Genomic DNA, 16,657 nt, shown 5'->3' with positions numbered 1-16,657 from the left:
AAATAATTTGTAATATTCAATAATCAAAGGTGAAAAAAAAATGCCCTGAGAGCAAGGTATCTGATAATAATTTTATTTGTTGTTTGCAACATGTCATGCTGAAATACAGAAGAGATTCAAGAACTTAATACAAAATGAAGTTATGTACTAAGGGGGTTTCTCTTTTCCTTTGTTGAATTGCTGAGGTGAGTAGCTCGAGAGAGGACGCCTTTAACACCGGAGCGGGAGAGAGTTCAGTGTCCAGGAGCCTCAACTGAGAGCGGCCAGAGCTACCGAGGGAGCCTCAAGTCTCGACAGGACCTGCCCAGGAGCCGGCAGCTCCGCGGACGCGAGCAGGGACTCACAGGGGGCGGAGCCAGGAGCAGCGGCACCAGCCCTGAGTGGTTCAAAACCTGCCCCGGGGAGCGCCAGGGACCAGGAGCACGGTGAGGCAGTTTGCGCGGGCAGGCCGAGGGGATGGTGAGCACCAGTCGTATGGCCAGGGCCCTGCCTGGAAGCTCTGCTCTGGCTGCCCCGGCGGTGGCCAGTGTAGGCACCGACAGAGCCGATGACAGGGGAGGCTGCAGTGCAGAGCTCGGGATGTAGAGGGTGCCTGCACTGGTCTTGTGAGGGAAAGGTGCACGATGGGCAGGGCTGCACTCGGTGCTCCCTGGTGGAGGCCCTCCTGCAGCAGGGGCTGAGCTGCAGAATGGTATTAGCGGGCTTCGAGATGTCAGGGTAGCTGAGAGGAAGCAGGGCTGCTTGCTCCAGCCCCATACTGTGCAGGGGCCTCAAGCTTCCCCTGCAGCTCATGAAGGAAAGAAGGAGGCCACCAACCCGGGAAGTTGGGAATTGGTGACAAAGAAAAATAACAAAAGAAGGAGGAAAAGGACAATTAAAAGCAAGGGGCTTCCTCCTGAATCTGTTGTCCCCACGCAGAACCGCTTTGCTGTCCTGCAGGAGACTAATGAGGAAACGCACTTGCACCACAAACAGCCGGATTATGCACGGGTTAAGATCTCTACTGGCGCTACAAAGAAAAAGCAGCGGGTTGTAGTAATAGGGGACTCTACTTTGAAAGGGACGGAAGCACTCGTCTGTCGGCCTGACCCCGTCTCGAGGGAGGTGTGCTGCCTACCAGGGGCACGGATCAGGGATGTTACAGGGAGGATGTCTGCTCTAGTAAGTCCCATGGACTATTAGCCGCTCCTGGTGATCCATGTGGGTGCTAGGGATATAGATAGTAGTAGACTGGGGACCATAAAGAAAGACTACAGAGCCCTGGGAGAGGTGGTTAGGGGCTCCGGTGCTCAGATAGTCTTTTCGTCAATTCTCCAGGACACAGGGAAGGACCAAGAAAAAGCTAGGAGGATTGGCCAGGTCAATAGATGGTTAAAAGGGTGGTGTCATAGTCAGGGGTTTGGGTGTCTTGAACATAAGACTGAAGTTAGTAAGCCAGATCTACTGGGGGCTGGTGGAGCTGCTCTGGTAAAGAAGGAGAAGAACAGTTTTGGTAGGAGCCTTGCCAGACTGGTCAAGGAGGCTTTAAACTAGATGTGTTGGGGGAGGGAGGCATTATTCCATCCCAACACACCCAGTCAGTTGCCAGAACCTATAATGAATGCTCGGAACAATGTAGATATATTCCAGCTGCTCCACCCAACGAGCCGGCTTCAATTGGAGCTCGTCTCAGATGCCTCTATACAAACGCCCGTAGCATGGGGAACAAACAAGAGGAATTAGAGATGTGTGCACATCTACGGGGGTATGATATAATAGGCACCACAGAAACGTGGTGGGATGGCTCCTATGACTGGAGTGTTGGAATGGAAGGTTACAGGCTCTTTAGAAAAGACAGGCATGGCAGGCGGGGAGGGGGAGTTGCCCTTCATGTTAGGGATAGGCTGGAGAGTATGGAACTCTGTCTGGGGGCAGGTGAGCAGTTTACAGAGAGTTTGTGGGTCAGGGATAAGGGAAAACAGCCATGGGAGACATTCTGTGGGCATCTGTCACAGGCCGCCTGATCAAGGAGAACCTGTGGATGAAGCACTCTACAGACAGATAGGAAAAGCCTCACGCTTGCAGGCCCTTGTTTTCATTGGGGATTTCAACCACCCTGACATCTGTTGGAATGATGGCACTGCACGGCACAAGCAATCCAGGAGGTTCCTCGATTGTGTGGAAGACAACTTCCTTCTGCAAGTAATAGAGGAGCCGACAAGGAGAGATGCCATGCTTGACCTTGTGCTCACCAATAGGGAAGTGCTTGTTGAGAATGTGCTACTCCAGGGCAGCCTTCGATGTAGCGATCACGAGATGGTCGAATTTGAGATCCCCAGGACAGTGAGAAGAGCGTGTAGCAAGCTCACTGCCCTGGACTTTAATAGAGCAGACTTTGGCCTCTTCAGGAGCCTGCTTAGTAAGGTTCCATGGGATATAGCCCTGGAGGGCAGGGGGGCACACGACTGTTGGTTGATATTCAAGGATCACCTGCTCCAAGCTCAGGGGTGCTGCATCCCAACTAGAAGGAAGTGCAGCAGGAGGGCCAGGAGACCTCCTTGGATGGATAAGGAGCTGCTGAGGAAAATTCAAAGAAAAAAAGAGGCTTATAAAAAATGGAAGCAAGGACAGGCGGCCTGCGAAGAGCACAGGGATGTTGTCTGGGAAGCTAGGGACCAGATTAGGAAGGCTAAGGCCCAGTTAGAATTAAACATAGCCAGGGATGTTAAGGATAACAGGAAGGGATTCTACAGGTACATAGCAAACAAAAAACAGACTAGGGACAAAATAGGGCCCCTGAGGAAGCATTCAGGAGAACTGGCTACACAGGATTTGGAGAAGGCTGAGGTTCTGAATGACTTCTTTGCCTCGGTCTACCCTGGCAAAGGCTCTGACTGCACCACCCACTTCTTAGAAGGTAGACGCAGGGACTGTGAGAATGAAGACCTTGGGCAAACTGTGGGAAAGGATATGGTTCGGGACCATCTTAAAAATCTGAACGCGCACAAGTCCATGGGACCTGATGGAATCCATCTGTGGGTCCTGAAGGAGCTGGTGAATGAAGTTGCTAGCCCACTGGCCATCGTATTTGAAAAATCACGGCAGTCAGGTGAAGTTCCCGATGACTGGAAAAAGGAAAATATAACCCCCATTTTCAAGAAGGGGAAAATGGAAGACCCAGGGAATTACAGACCAGTCAGTCTCACCTCTGTGCCTGGTAAAATCTTGGAGCACATTCTCCTGGATGGCATGCTAAGGCACATGAAAAACAACAAGGTGCTTGGTGACAGCCAGCATGGCTTCACTAAGGGGAAATCCTGCCTGACCAATTTGGTGGCCTTCTATGATGGGGCTACAGAATTGATGGATAAGGGTAAAGCAGTTGATGTCATCTACCTGGACTTGTGCAAAGCGTTTGACACTGTCCCACACAACATCCTTCTCTCTAAATTGGAGAGATATCAATTTGATGGATGGACCACTCCGTGGATAAAGAACTGGCTGGATTTCCACACACAAAGAGTTGTGGTCAATGGCTGGGTGTCTGGCTGGAGACCGGTAACGAGTGGTGTCCCTCAGGGATCGGTGTTGAGACCGGTCTTGTTTAACATCTTTGTCGCTGACATGGACAGTGGGATTGAGTGCGCCCCCAGCAAGTTTGCCGATGACACCAAGCTGTGTGGTCTGGTTGATATGCTGGAGGGAAGGGATGCCATCCAGAGAGACTTTGACATACTTGTGAGGTGGGCTGATGCCAACCTTATGAAGTTCAACCACGACAAGTGCAAGGTCCTACACCTGGGTCAGAGCAATCCCAGGCACGGCTACAGACTGGGCAAAGAAGAGATTCAGAGCGGCCAGACTTGGGGGTGCTGGTCGATGAGAAAATCAACATGAGCCGGCAGTGTGCGCTCGCAGCCCAGAAAGCCAACCGTATCCTGGGCTGCATCAAAAGGAACGTGACCAGCAGGTCGAAAGAGGTGATCCTGCCCCTCTACTCTGCTCTTGTGAGACCTCACCTGGAGTATTGTGTGCAGTTCTGGTGTCCTCAACATAAAAAGGACATGGAACTGCTGGGACAAGTGCAGAGGAGGGCCATGAGGATGATCAGGGGACTGGAGCACCTCCCGTATGAAGACAGGCTGAGGAAGTTGGGGCTGTTCAGCCTGGAGAAGAGAAGGCTGTGTGGGGACCTAATAGCAGCCTTCCAGTACCTGAAGGGGGCCTATAGGGATGCTGGGGAGGGACTCTTCGTCAGGGACTGTAGTGATAGGACAAGGAGTAATGGGTTCAAACTTAAACAGGGGATGTTTAGATTGGATCTAAGGAGGAAATTCTTTCCTGTTAGGGTGGTGAGACACTGGAATGGGTTGCCCAGGGAGGTTGTGAGTGCTCCATCCCTGGCAGTGTTCAAGGCCAGGTTGGATGAAGCCTTGTGTGGGATGGTTTAGTGTGAGGTGTCCCTGTCCATGGCAGGGGGGTTGGAACTAGATGATCTTGAGGTCCTTTCCAACCCTAACTATTCTATGATTCTAGTAAACATAAAGTTTTCCTGACATGTTACCTGCATATTCCAAGAATATGAGAACATTGCCCTCAAGCAGATGGCTTGGTCATTTTTAAGTCTGTTTAGATAAAGCAGTCAGGTGAACTCTGTTTTTGAATGCTATCCAGTTGACCAACAGAAACACACTCTTACTGTTCTTGTTAGCTGTCTAATATTTGGCAAATAATTTATCTATTTTGCTTTGCTTTCTTCATGCAGTGTTCAAATATAAGATGGTAACATAAGAACAGCCCAAAGATCTATCTGTTATTTGTGTTCTCCTAATGATGGTGGTCAAAAGCAGATATCTAGGGAAGAGCATAAAAACAGGGCAAACATATGATGGCACCTCCCCGAACAGTCCTTTAACTGCCAGTAATTTTTGGCTCAAATTCCTTTTTTTATTCTCTGTCCAAAGGTCTCACAAAGCATGGATCTTGTTTCATAGTGACTTTCAGAAATCCTGATGAATTCAAATGAACAACCTTAGGTTTTGTGCTTCTGTATCTTTCTTGTACTTATCTTTATGTGAACAACGTATAATTTCATTAATCAGTTCCACAACTACTTTTTTAACCCTGCTTTTTTAACCCTAACCATTCTGTATTCTCATTTACTGGGAGTGTCCAAGATCGTGTTTAGATTTACAGGTTTATCTTCTCTCCAACTCCAAATTTCATGTGCAGAAAAGCTGTATTCTAGAATTTCTAACCATTGATAGAACTGCAAATTTGAAATGCAGGGCTCACAATAAATTGTCACTTATTTTACAGATTGCAGTTTACTTCATTAGGAAGTTGGACTGGTGCTCACACAATGCCCGATATCCCTACTGTAGACAAAACCTTATCTTTTAGATAAGACTGTAGTGTCACTCATTCCAGTCAGCCAATTAGTACTCTTTAACCTTTGTTTTGTTTTTTACCAGATCTGTGTTGAGCAATTCGGCTCTTTCAGTATAACCAAATAGATTTGCAAAAATCTAGAAAGATAAATTTCACTGCACATTAGGAAAGTACATTTGAGAACACTTTGACAACCAAAATTATGGGCTAAATATGACAACAGTGTTCAGTCGCTATTACTGAAGTTTTCACAGTATGATAAGACATTGTCTGCTCTCCACTTTTTTACAATCTCTTTCTTCTTCCTTATCAATTTTGAGGTCCCTTAATGTAGCAAATTGTTTCAGTTGAGTTAGGATAAATGTTCCCAGCTGATGATCTGAGAAGAAAGAAGTCAAGAGCATGAAAAACCTCTTATAATTTAAGAAAAATTTGTGATACAGATTTTTGTTATTCAAGACTGCTTTGTTGGCTTTCATTATTGACAATTTAAGTTCATCTCCAACCACACATGCATATAGGAAGACTTCTTTTTTTTTCAATTAAAATGTGCAATATGACTTCCATTTTTTTGAAAAAGCAGTAAATCACAACATGCATTTTTGATTGCTATACATTTGGGAAGCAATTTGACAAAAGCAAGGAGTTGGTATTGATTAAGGATAATTAGTTCTGGTGGGAGAATCATTTTCCAAAGTCAGCTTTCTGCTAATAGTGGCTAGAAGGTGAGGACAGAATATAATTACAGTATAAATGTTCAAATTTTGTTTTCATTTAAGCTATTAATAAATCCTTTAAAATTCATTTCTTGTTGATTACATTCTCTTCTTTTTATAATCTAATTTGATGGCAGTATTAGCCCTTTCAGACACAGATACGTGACATTTGAGAGTCAGTTAAATGCCAATTAAATCAATCTTCTATCTTTGCTGTTTAAACTGTCTGAGATTGTCTGTCCATAGCCATCAATAACCCTTCCATCTTAATCTTGATACCTGGGAAGGTGATGGAGTAACTTAATTGAATGTTTTCACAATGTATGCAGAACTGCCTCTCTCTGGGGGCTGTTCAGCCTGCAGAAGAGAAGGCTGTGTGGACACCTCATAGCAGTCTTCCAGTATCTGAAGGGGGCCTACAAGCATGCCAGAGAAAGACTATTCTTCAGGGACTGTAGTGGTAGGATAAGGAGTAATGGGTTTAAACTTAAACAGGGGAAGTTCAATACAAGGAAGAAGTTCTTTAGTGTGAGGGTGGTGAGGCACTGGAACAGGTTGCCCAAAGAAGTGGTAAATGCTCCATTCCTGGCAATGTTCAAAGACAGGTTGGACAGACCCTTGGGTGACATGGTTTAGTGTGAGGAGCCCCTGCCCATGGCAGAGGGGTTGGAACTAGATGATCTTAAGGTCCTTTCCAATCCTAACTATCCTATATTTGTATGATTCCTGCATATTTTAAACATCTGATTTGTATGAATATATAATGTCAAGCTCCAACCTGGAAAAGTCTTCATGAGGAACTTTATTACAGCTTGGATTTACTCCCTGTGGTATTGCTAGGAAATGAGCAGTGGAGGCAAGAGTGAAGAATTACTGGCCTCATAGTAAAGGCCAGCAAATTATTCATATTCTCTTGTATGATTTCTTAATATCCTTCCTATATAAAATTCTCTAAAATACCTTAGCTGGCACCAATGCTTTTCATTTTCATTGAACTTTAATGCATTCACAGGATTCAAAATATTTTCAGAGACTTTTCAATTCTCTTGATCCAGCACTTACACATTGCAATGTTTACGCAAATCAGGAAGAGAGCAATCTTTCTGATAAACAACTTAACCCTCTTCTATTCCTTGTGTTACCTTAAATGCAGCAGATACATGGCATTTTTTGTACATGTGGATATTTGTATAAGCTGAGATAAATGCCTGCTGGTTGCAAGGAGTAGAGATACAAAGCAACTGGGAAACTGAAATCAACAATTTGACTCCTGGATTCACAAAGGCAGCTTCAATAGAGCATTTCACCCCACTGTCCTGCTTCCAGCCTTGTGTTCATGTTCAGCTTTACGCTTTCTTACCTTTCTCCTGCAACACTCACTCCAATCACAGTCAATCACAGTCATCTGCAATTACATTACTTACTTCCTTTTTCATGACTGGGTTTTCACAGAGTGCTGCTGTGGTACAGAAGCGTTCCTGTTGTCCTGACCTGTTGGCTATCCAGAGTGGCAACATGCCAGACGTTTTCTGTCTCTCAGATTAGTCTTACCTGATTTTTCTTTACTAAACCGATGGTAAACCAGGGATGAGAAAGAAAAAGTATGCCTGAGTATTGTTGCATGTACAGCCAATGACGTAACTGAACAAGACTCCTGCACACACATACAAATGAAAAACACACAGGCATAGTTTTATGGATATGTATTTACAAGGACAATGGCTTAGCACTGACAAGTCCACCACTGAATCATGTCCCTAAATGACACATCCACGTCTTTTAAATACCTCCAGGGATGGTGACTCAACAACTTCCCTGGGCACTCTATCTCAATGCCTGACAACCTTTTCTGTGAAGGCATTTTTCCTCATATCCCATCTACACCGTTTATATTTCTAAATTAAGTCTAAAAAATTAGTGATAATAATGCTAAGTGGTTAGACACCACAGCAGCTTTGCCTATATTATATCATCATACTCTGAAAAACTACTAACTCTTATCCCCAGTATTGCTTTGGAGATGCAGAAATGAAGTCCAGTGACTTGTCCAAGGCCTGTGAGATGGTAAGTTTCTCATATGAATTTTAGTGTCAAACAACTTCATTCCAATTTATCATTCTAGGTGTCTCTTGCTAGCCCACATTATTTGGCAGATAAAATAATTTATTTGCAAGAAAATGCAATTACTTGAATTACTATGTCAGTCTTTAGCTATTCTGATTCACATAGCTGCAAATCACAAAGATGCAGATACACCTTACTTTACTATTTTTGTGCAAAACTCCTCATTAATATCTCAACTTGCTATTATTTCCTACAGTGATAATGGATATAATGGGTACAGCAGCACAGTGTGAGGATCCAGAACCAAGCAGTAAAATTTAAATGTCCTGCTAGCAAGAAAACAAAGCTTGTCACCACTGTTGAGACAGCTTATATTTACAAGTCTTCCATTTGTGACACATTATTTTGGAGGAAAATAGCTACTCAGAAACACATCTATATTAAGCAGTATGTTGAAGAACCTAAAGTGGCATCAGTTTTGGGTGTTGGTTTTGACAGGAAGCTAAGCAGACCAAGGGTCATTGAGACAAATGGAACCGAATAGGAGGTGAGGCTATGAAATTGTCCAGAAGGCCTATCCAGTGACTGCACCCAAGATGCTGCAGGAGGATCTACCCCAGCAGTGTTGCTAAATCTTACAATTTTACTGCCTGTTGCATTACACTTTGAATCTTCTCAAAGGCAACTGGAAGTTATACTAGTAAATTAGGATCTCTATTTCTACCTTCTAGTAGAAATTTCTGTATTTCTGCCTTCTAGTTGAAGATCTACCTTCAACTACAGGAAAAATATAAAATATGAAACTTATACCAAAATATCCATAAAGGCAGGCACAACAGCAGCAAATTCATAAAGACGCAGAACTTCTTGGCACAGATACACATCATCATATTTAAATTTGGTCATATATGTACTGCCACGCTTGTGTTTAAACACAAGAATTCAGTTTCTGAGAACAGGTCTGGAACTGATTCTGTAATCAGAAAAGAAAAAAGTACAGGTGAATTCATAATAAAATTCGTAATTGGAATACAAGGGTGATTGTGTAACCCTGTGCTGCCTGCCTTGAGCAGCACACAAATATGAAGGTATACTGTTAGGGAAAAATAATGTAATTTGGAGACATATGGACATAAATATATGGATTTGATCCTGAGTGATTATAAGGAATTTCATGCATGCTGGTTATTCACAAGCAAGTCAGAGCAGACAAAGCATCGGAGTTGATGGAAATAAGCCACAAAGACTTTTTAATCTAAGTTTTTATTTTAGAACTTTTATTCAATGACAGCATTGTTACATAAAGAAAGGTAAAGATTAATAATCTGATCTTCCCTTTCCTTTCCTTTAATGCTGTGGTAATTGACATAATTTTTAAAATATGGTATAGGGTCAATGTTGGTTTTATACTTCAGCCCTAATTAAATATCTTCTACATTAGTATTATAAATTCATTTGACTAGTAAGGAATTTGGGATCCCCCTTCTCTTATCTTGATATCACTGCTTCAGATTTGGGACTTTTTCATGCAAATCTCTGTCTTTGATAATGAGCTTTGAAATTTAGCAAGCTAGTGCAATACTAATGAGGTGTTTCTTTTGGTTTTTTAGTACCACAAGCAACCATATAAATTAACGTATTCCATTTGACTGGAGCATGTTTTGTGATATCTGTGGCCCTCAATGAACTCAGCAAAACCAGTACTCTGCATCAATGCATAGTTGGCAAAACCACATTACTTACTCTATATTCTGATGAGTCCTTTGGGCCCATTATGCTTTGTCAGTGACAGGTTCGACTCAACTCAAGATCTCAGTATCTTATTGGTAAAAACAAGAGATGGAAAAGTACTTTAACCCCCCCAGCTGCTACTACTTCATTACAGACTCTATACATATATTTTTTAGATCAAGGATCATTGACATGATAAACTTCAATAGTTGATTACACTTGTTTTCCATGTTGATGTCATGAAGGTGCATTAATTAAGTAAATACATTAAAGTTTCATATCTCTGTTGAAAGGCAGATGGTTAGTGTGGGCCTGACAAAATAAGACTATTCATATTACTGTAAGGATTAAACCCACCTAATTCAGGAGATCATTACCTGAAGGACACAGCTGAAGTTGTTCTGCAGACAAAGATAAAAGTCCTGCAACCATAAAGGTAGTCCTACTGAAGTTTGCCCAAGCTAGAGAGATGCATGTCTGTTTTGGAATTAACAGGACAGAAATAGGACAACACCAAACCAGATAATGAATGCAGATACTGTTCTGGTTGGTGCTTATATAATTTATTAAAATTTGATTGTGATGTAGCTCATTTATGCTCTTCATATTTGGGGCAGGGAGGTCATTATTGCTGAGATCCCAGCCCTCTGTCCATGAGTTTTTCACTCAAGGACCCAGTTTCTGCCATACAACAGACCATGAGCTGCAGGCACAGCACACAGAAATTCTTTCCATAGCTGCCCTTGGCACGTTCAACCACAGAGAGCCAAGAGCAGTAGCAGTGGTTTGTGGAAAAAGGAAAAACAGCTAGCAGCTGTAGCCTAAGAGGACTTCCCTAGAGCCACTCACATAAAAAATACTCCTGCCTGGAATATTTTTACCTCTCCAAGAGTGAACTTGAAGCTACACACATAGCCAAACCGATATCTATGATTAGCCACCCTGGGACTGTATATTTTCATCTTTTAACTAAAGTTAAAGCTTTGTTTGACTTTACCACGGCAAGTTCAGCACTTTTCAGGAAGGCGTGAATACTCTGAATACAGAAAAAGGATTATATAAGGTCAAATTCTAAACAATAGTACTTTAAAAAGGCAATGTAATGCTTTTCCATTGAAACTGACAAGACTTACTCTAAACCGAAACAAAATTACAAGGCAAACCTAAAATAAAATAAAATCTGAAGTTCTTAATTTCTTTGACGTTAGTTTCTCATCCATCAATCTGTTAGTGAATGAATTTTGACATAATTTTAATGAATACTTACTTATATAGGAGTTGTTTGAAACAGGGAAAGTTAATTTGAGGGTGGGAAGAACCCTTTAATTCAGACGAAGAGAATAGTCACACCTAGTAAAAGTCTAGTCAACCCTATATTTAGCACTAGCAGAATGATTTGGCTTAGACATCAAAACAGGGCTGAACGAGCAAATAATAAAAACATTGTTACTAACAAAAAAAAAAAAAAGATACTGAATAAGTGCAAGCTGTGGCCAAGCTTGTAGTGAAAAGTACCAAGGCTGTGGTTCTTCTCACTGTCTATTTTAAGGAGCTCAGACATCTGAATATGAACACAATTAAACTAGCTTAAAAATAATACAAGCACCTCAATTAAAGGTATATTTTCAGCAAAAACGAAGGTCATACCAAGCATGTAGAGCAGTTTCACTTGGGATTCTGGGCTAAAAATACACAAAGTAATTTATCGCACAAAAAATCAGACGTATAAAAAGTTTCAGTAAGATTTTTCGGTGAATGTAATAATGGTATGTTTCATTGTAGTTTTTCTTATAAAATATAATGTGAAATTCTAATATCCAAATCTGATCATAATCTCCATTTTGGTCAGATATAGATAAGGGAGATTCGAAGTAATGAAGAAGCTTAGACAGACCACTGAGATATTCCACATGATAATTCACAAAAAACAGCAATAACTTGGCTAAAGCAGAATGTAGGACTTCAGAAACAATATATTAGGACATTGGGTGAGTGTACATTGAAGAAACAATTACAATAGATACAGAGGCCAGTCTGTGTAGCCTTATAAACTTGTCTTGGATAAAAGTAAGCTGCATTTTGCTGAGTGTTGAGAAAGAGCAACTACTGGCAGCAATGTTCTGGCTTGCATGAGTATTTTAAATAAAAAGAAAAATCTTGCTTGGCCTGTTCAGTGAAAAGGGGATGCAGCACAAGCAACTGGTATACAAAAACTGAATATATATAAATCTATATACCTACTTAAAAAAATTACAGTACTCAGTATTATAAAGGACTCAAAGAATTGTGAGTGACATCTGAAATTAAATGAGAAAGACAAATAGAAGATAGTAATGAGGTCAAAGGTTAGTGGAGAATAGCTGCTGGAAAAGGGCAACATTCATTAATTACATGATTCTGAGCCTGGGAAACTCTTGACAATGCCATGACATCCAGACTCCTGCACTGACTGGGTAGACAACAGGCAGACTGTTGCACAGCAGTGTACCATAAAGCACACCAATGCTTTCATTTTCCCCATCTGCGTATCTTGTGTACAAAAGGTCAAGATCTCTGGTTTAGGCTCTCACATGCCCTGCAGACCTTATATATCCTTTCCTTGAGATGAGTCCTGTGAAACAGGAGTTGCTATTACTACTTCCTACCTCCAAGCCGGTGGGTCTTCAAGGCTTAAGGGAGCTATTAATATTAACACATTTAGCTTCATACTCAGAGTAACCATTTAGAGATCTTTGCCTTTCTTCGTTTATTATGCCTCCAAATTAAGAAGCTTGTTACAATCTGAAATAAAGTATGTCACCTATCTTATAAATTATACTAGATTTTTAGGTTTTACCAGTCACATAAATATGTTCCATTGCTTTCTGTGTCATCATTTAGATTGTTAATAATGATTTGCAGGTTTACTTAGATTTCTGCTACTGGTGTATCTGTTTCCCTTTCGTTAGGAATAAAGTGAATTACTTATTGAATATATTTCAATGTTGTCCATAGAAATGAAACACATTTTTTCAGAGAAAATTAAAGGAATAATACAAGATGATTTCTCTTTGGGTTTTAAACCCTTTATTTTATAATAAATACCATTAAATTCTATCAAATGAATAACAAGAAAGAGTAGAGTGAAGGTTAGGAGAAGATACTTGTAGTCAAAGGAAGGTCTTCACAACACAATTCAGTGTTGACTGAAGACGGGACAAGGATTGCAGAGAGTAGAATTAAATTTCTTATGCTTATATATCTTATAGGTCATTCATATTGTTCAATTGTATTTATGTCTCTTAAGAACAGTGTGTTCACATACTCTTTCTTTCTAACAAGTTAAGGTACATGACAACTTAGAAAGCTTATACCTTGTATTAAAAAGGCGGCTGCTGTGAACATCTCACTGCACTGGAAGTGCTTCCCTTGAAGACATGAAAGAAAACTCTTCAGGCTTGAAAGACTAAGTCACAGTTATTGCGCCTGATCTGTCAAGGCAATATTTCAATGGTGCAAAAACTTCCATCTGCATCAGAAATCCATTAGTCAGTGAACTTTAATGGCAGAATGAGCATAATGGGTGGATGAGCTTCTGCACTGCTTTGCCTGTTTTCTTTACTTCCTATTACATATGTGACAGTTAAAAATATTGACAAAGCATGAATTTGCACTTTAAAGAGCATACCCTTTGAAGTTTTGGATTAAATCAGCACACGATTCCAATGTTTGATACCTTACTAATAGTAACTGCAATTAAAAGACATTAAAAAACCCACAACCAACCAAGCAGACAAAACCTAACCAAAAAAGTGTTCCTTTTCCCCCTCCTCTCACCCTCCTAAGCATGACGATGACTCATGCTTCCCTAGAATTCTTCCAGGCTTGACTTTTGAGCACTGTGATGACTAATCTTGATCATCTATGGGACCGGGAAGATTTTTCCCTTCAATGCAATATAAAACAGATCAATTTGCCCTAAAATCTTCCTGTCTTCTAGTAGTACTTCTAAGGATCTTAGTTGTAGGATTCCTCCTCCACTTCTTGATCTGCATAGGACACAGAAACATGAAAACAAGTCCTGGAAAGCCTCGTGGAAGCCCAATAGTAGTGTTCTTAGTATATAAGATTAAGATTCCATACGTCTCTGCTAATGACTGCGCATCAGGAATTGTTCATTGATATCTGGGTGCTTTGACAGATGATATAAACATTAAACATCAAATGATGAGTGGATTGGAGGCAGAAGAATGGGCAGGTATACCTCCTCTTTGTCCTTTCACTTATGACCTGGATTCTAGAGACTGTCGCAAAAAAAGATTAAAGAAAATTGCAGTATTTTAGTTCTGCACACAATGATTTTCTTTTTCTTAACCCCTCCCCCAAACCTAATTGTCTCAATTAGTCCAAAGTAGTTCTATTCCTTAAAATCTTTAAATTAATTATTTCTTTTGTTTTCATACAAATATAAAATTATATTCAAAATTGCTAAAAGTATATGCCATTCACAATTGCTGTTGAATATATCTATCTTTGTATTGAAAAAAGGCTATTGCCTTTTAGTGATGTTAAAATCCCTTAAGATGAGCAAGGATAAATTCGTAGATGAGGTTTTACTCTCCAGTCCCTTCCACCTATGAATTGTAAGGATTTTTACAGATGCAGTGACAAATTTCAGGACCTACACTTTCAATAAAAGCCATGTTAATACACCAAGAGACATTACTCAAAATTTTAGCCATCAGAAAAGCCATGACAAGACTCTCATTGACTTAAAAGCAGCTGAAATTTTGTCCCTCAGTGTCTGTTAGTGAAACAGAGACACAGATTCCACACATTGGTGGAATTCTCTTGAATCAATCCTGTACCAATATCTGTTTTGCTGCATGGGACATATTTGGCAATCAAGGATAACATAGCAGGTCTGAGACTCAAGTCACAAATTTGTGGTTATCATTACCTATTTTCCTGGTCTGTAATATCAGTATGATTTTATTTATGCAATATAATGTGTGTCCCACAGGAGACATATCGCAAGAATTTCCACTGATTTCACTGTTAATTCAGTGCAGAGAATATAGGGCTGATTTACTTGTTAGCAGTTTTAAATAAATGCAACGAAGAAAAAGGACAGGGATAAAAGAGGTAAGTGACATCAACAGGATAAAGGCGCATTACAGTAAATCCTTCTATAGTTATTATGCCTACCTCTAGTTCTATTAACAAGAACATTATTTTATTTAACTTAGCAGATGCTTTACTACAGCCCTAAAGCTTCCTTCTCTTAGAATTTTCATCTTATTTGAAAAATAGTTTTAGAAACTTTCATTGTATTTGCATGGAATTTAAAAGGTCATTGTGTACATACCACAAATTTAGGTATGCCTCAGTTAATTATTTGTAAGACAAGTGGAAATGGTGGCTGCATTATTGCTCCATGTCAGAAAAATCTAATGTAAAACTTGTATGGATTTCAAAAGGAAATGCAATTTTGGATTATATTAAGGATGCAATTACACCCCATGCATAATCTAGCTGGCGAATTTTCTTTAATCTATTGCCAGTAAACAGTGATTGCTACAAACTTTTGTATTTGTATCTACTAGGCTTTGATATAATTTGTACAAATTTTACCCCACATTTTTCTCTCCTGCGTGCTGACTGGCATTTTATACTTCTTATTTGTAAAATGTAACAGATCATCGATACAACATATTAATTTTTCTTCTTTCCAGATGAGGCGACTTATCCTTTAAATAAGGATGTGCTGCTTTTCCTTTTTTTGCAAATTGTTAATGGATTTTTCTTAAGAATAACAAAGAAAAAAGAAAAAGTTTATATTATATAGGCTTTCCTTAATGACCATTCATTGCTAAAATAAGCTCTTTTTTTCCATAGAGATGGTTTTATTATGTTTTCCATATATATTTCAGTATTTAAAGTAAGATGTCAGTTTTAACTTTGCTTGAAGTGTTATATTATAGCTTCAGCACTACAAAACAGGTAATTAATTTTAAAACTAAAAGAACTACAAAACTTTTAAGCATGCTCATCACTAATGATTGTTGCTTAGCATCTCTTCCACAAGTTATCCTGAAAATGTCTGCTTTAATACGCAATTGGGGGAAGTGCCTTTAATGTGTATTTGTTTTAATTGCCTTGCCTATAAAAATCAGTGAATTTTATTAAGTAAACCATGTCTGTTTTGCATAGAAAGATTCATTCAGACTATATAGAGGTGCACCACAGAACAGTAATTGACTGCATTTAATGCCACTTGCAATGCAAAGACAAAAAAAGTGAGCTGTGTTCTACCACTGCATCAATCTAATTTTAACAGACACACATTGTATGGTTAAATATACGAATGCTGGAAAAGTGTTGAAATTATAGCTACATATGCAGGTCATTTTGTTCAGGAGCTGTCACTAGAAGGACTATCATTTCATAGACAATAGAGTGAAGAGACCAAGTACTGATCCATAAAATCAGAGCAAATGAATTGAAATTGATGAACCCCAAAAGGTTCAGTGCTTCTGCCTTAACTCTTTCCAATGACTTTTGGCTTAAGAAGTGCACTGATACCTATTGCAAGTATAGCTGGATTTAAATTTTAATCATTCTAACCATTTCATAGTTCCATGCTGTCAAATTCTGTTAGACAGTAGAGATGACAATAAATCTAAAACGTTCCTTTCTTGCTTTCAGAGCTACCCTCAAAGTCAATGGTAACTTACAAGACGATGACAAGATTGAGGTGTGCAAGGTTATATTTTAGCATGCTTAAAAAAGATGAA

The sequence above is a fragment of the Lathamus discolor genome, chromosome 4, assembly GCF_037157495.1.
Source record: "Lathamus discolor isolate bLatDis1 chromosome 4, bLatDis1.hap1, whole genome shotgun sequence".
NCBI classification, from domain to species: Eukaryota; Metazoa; Chordata; class Aves; order Psittaciformes; family Psittacidae; genus Lathamus; species Lathamus discolor.
This window is presented reverse-complemented; position numbering follows the sequence as displayed.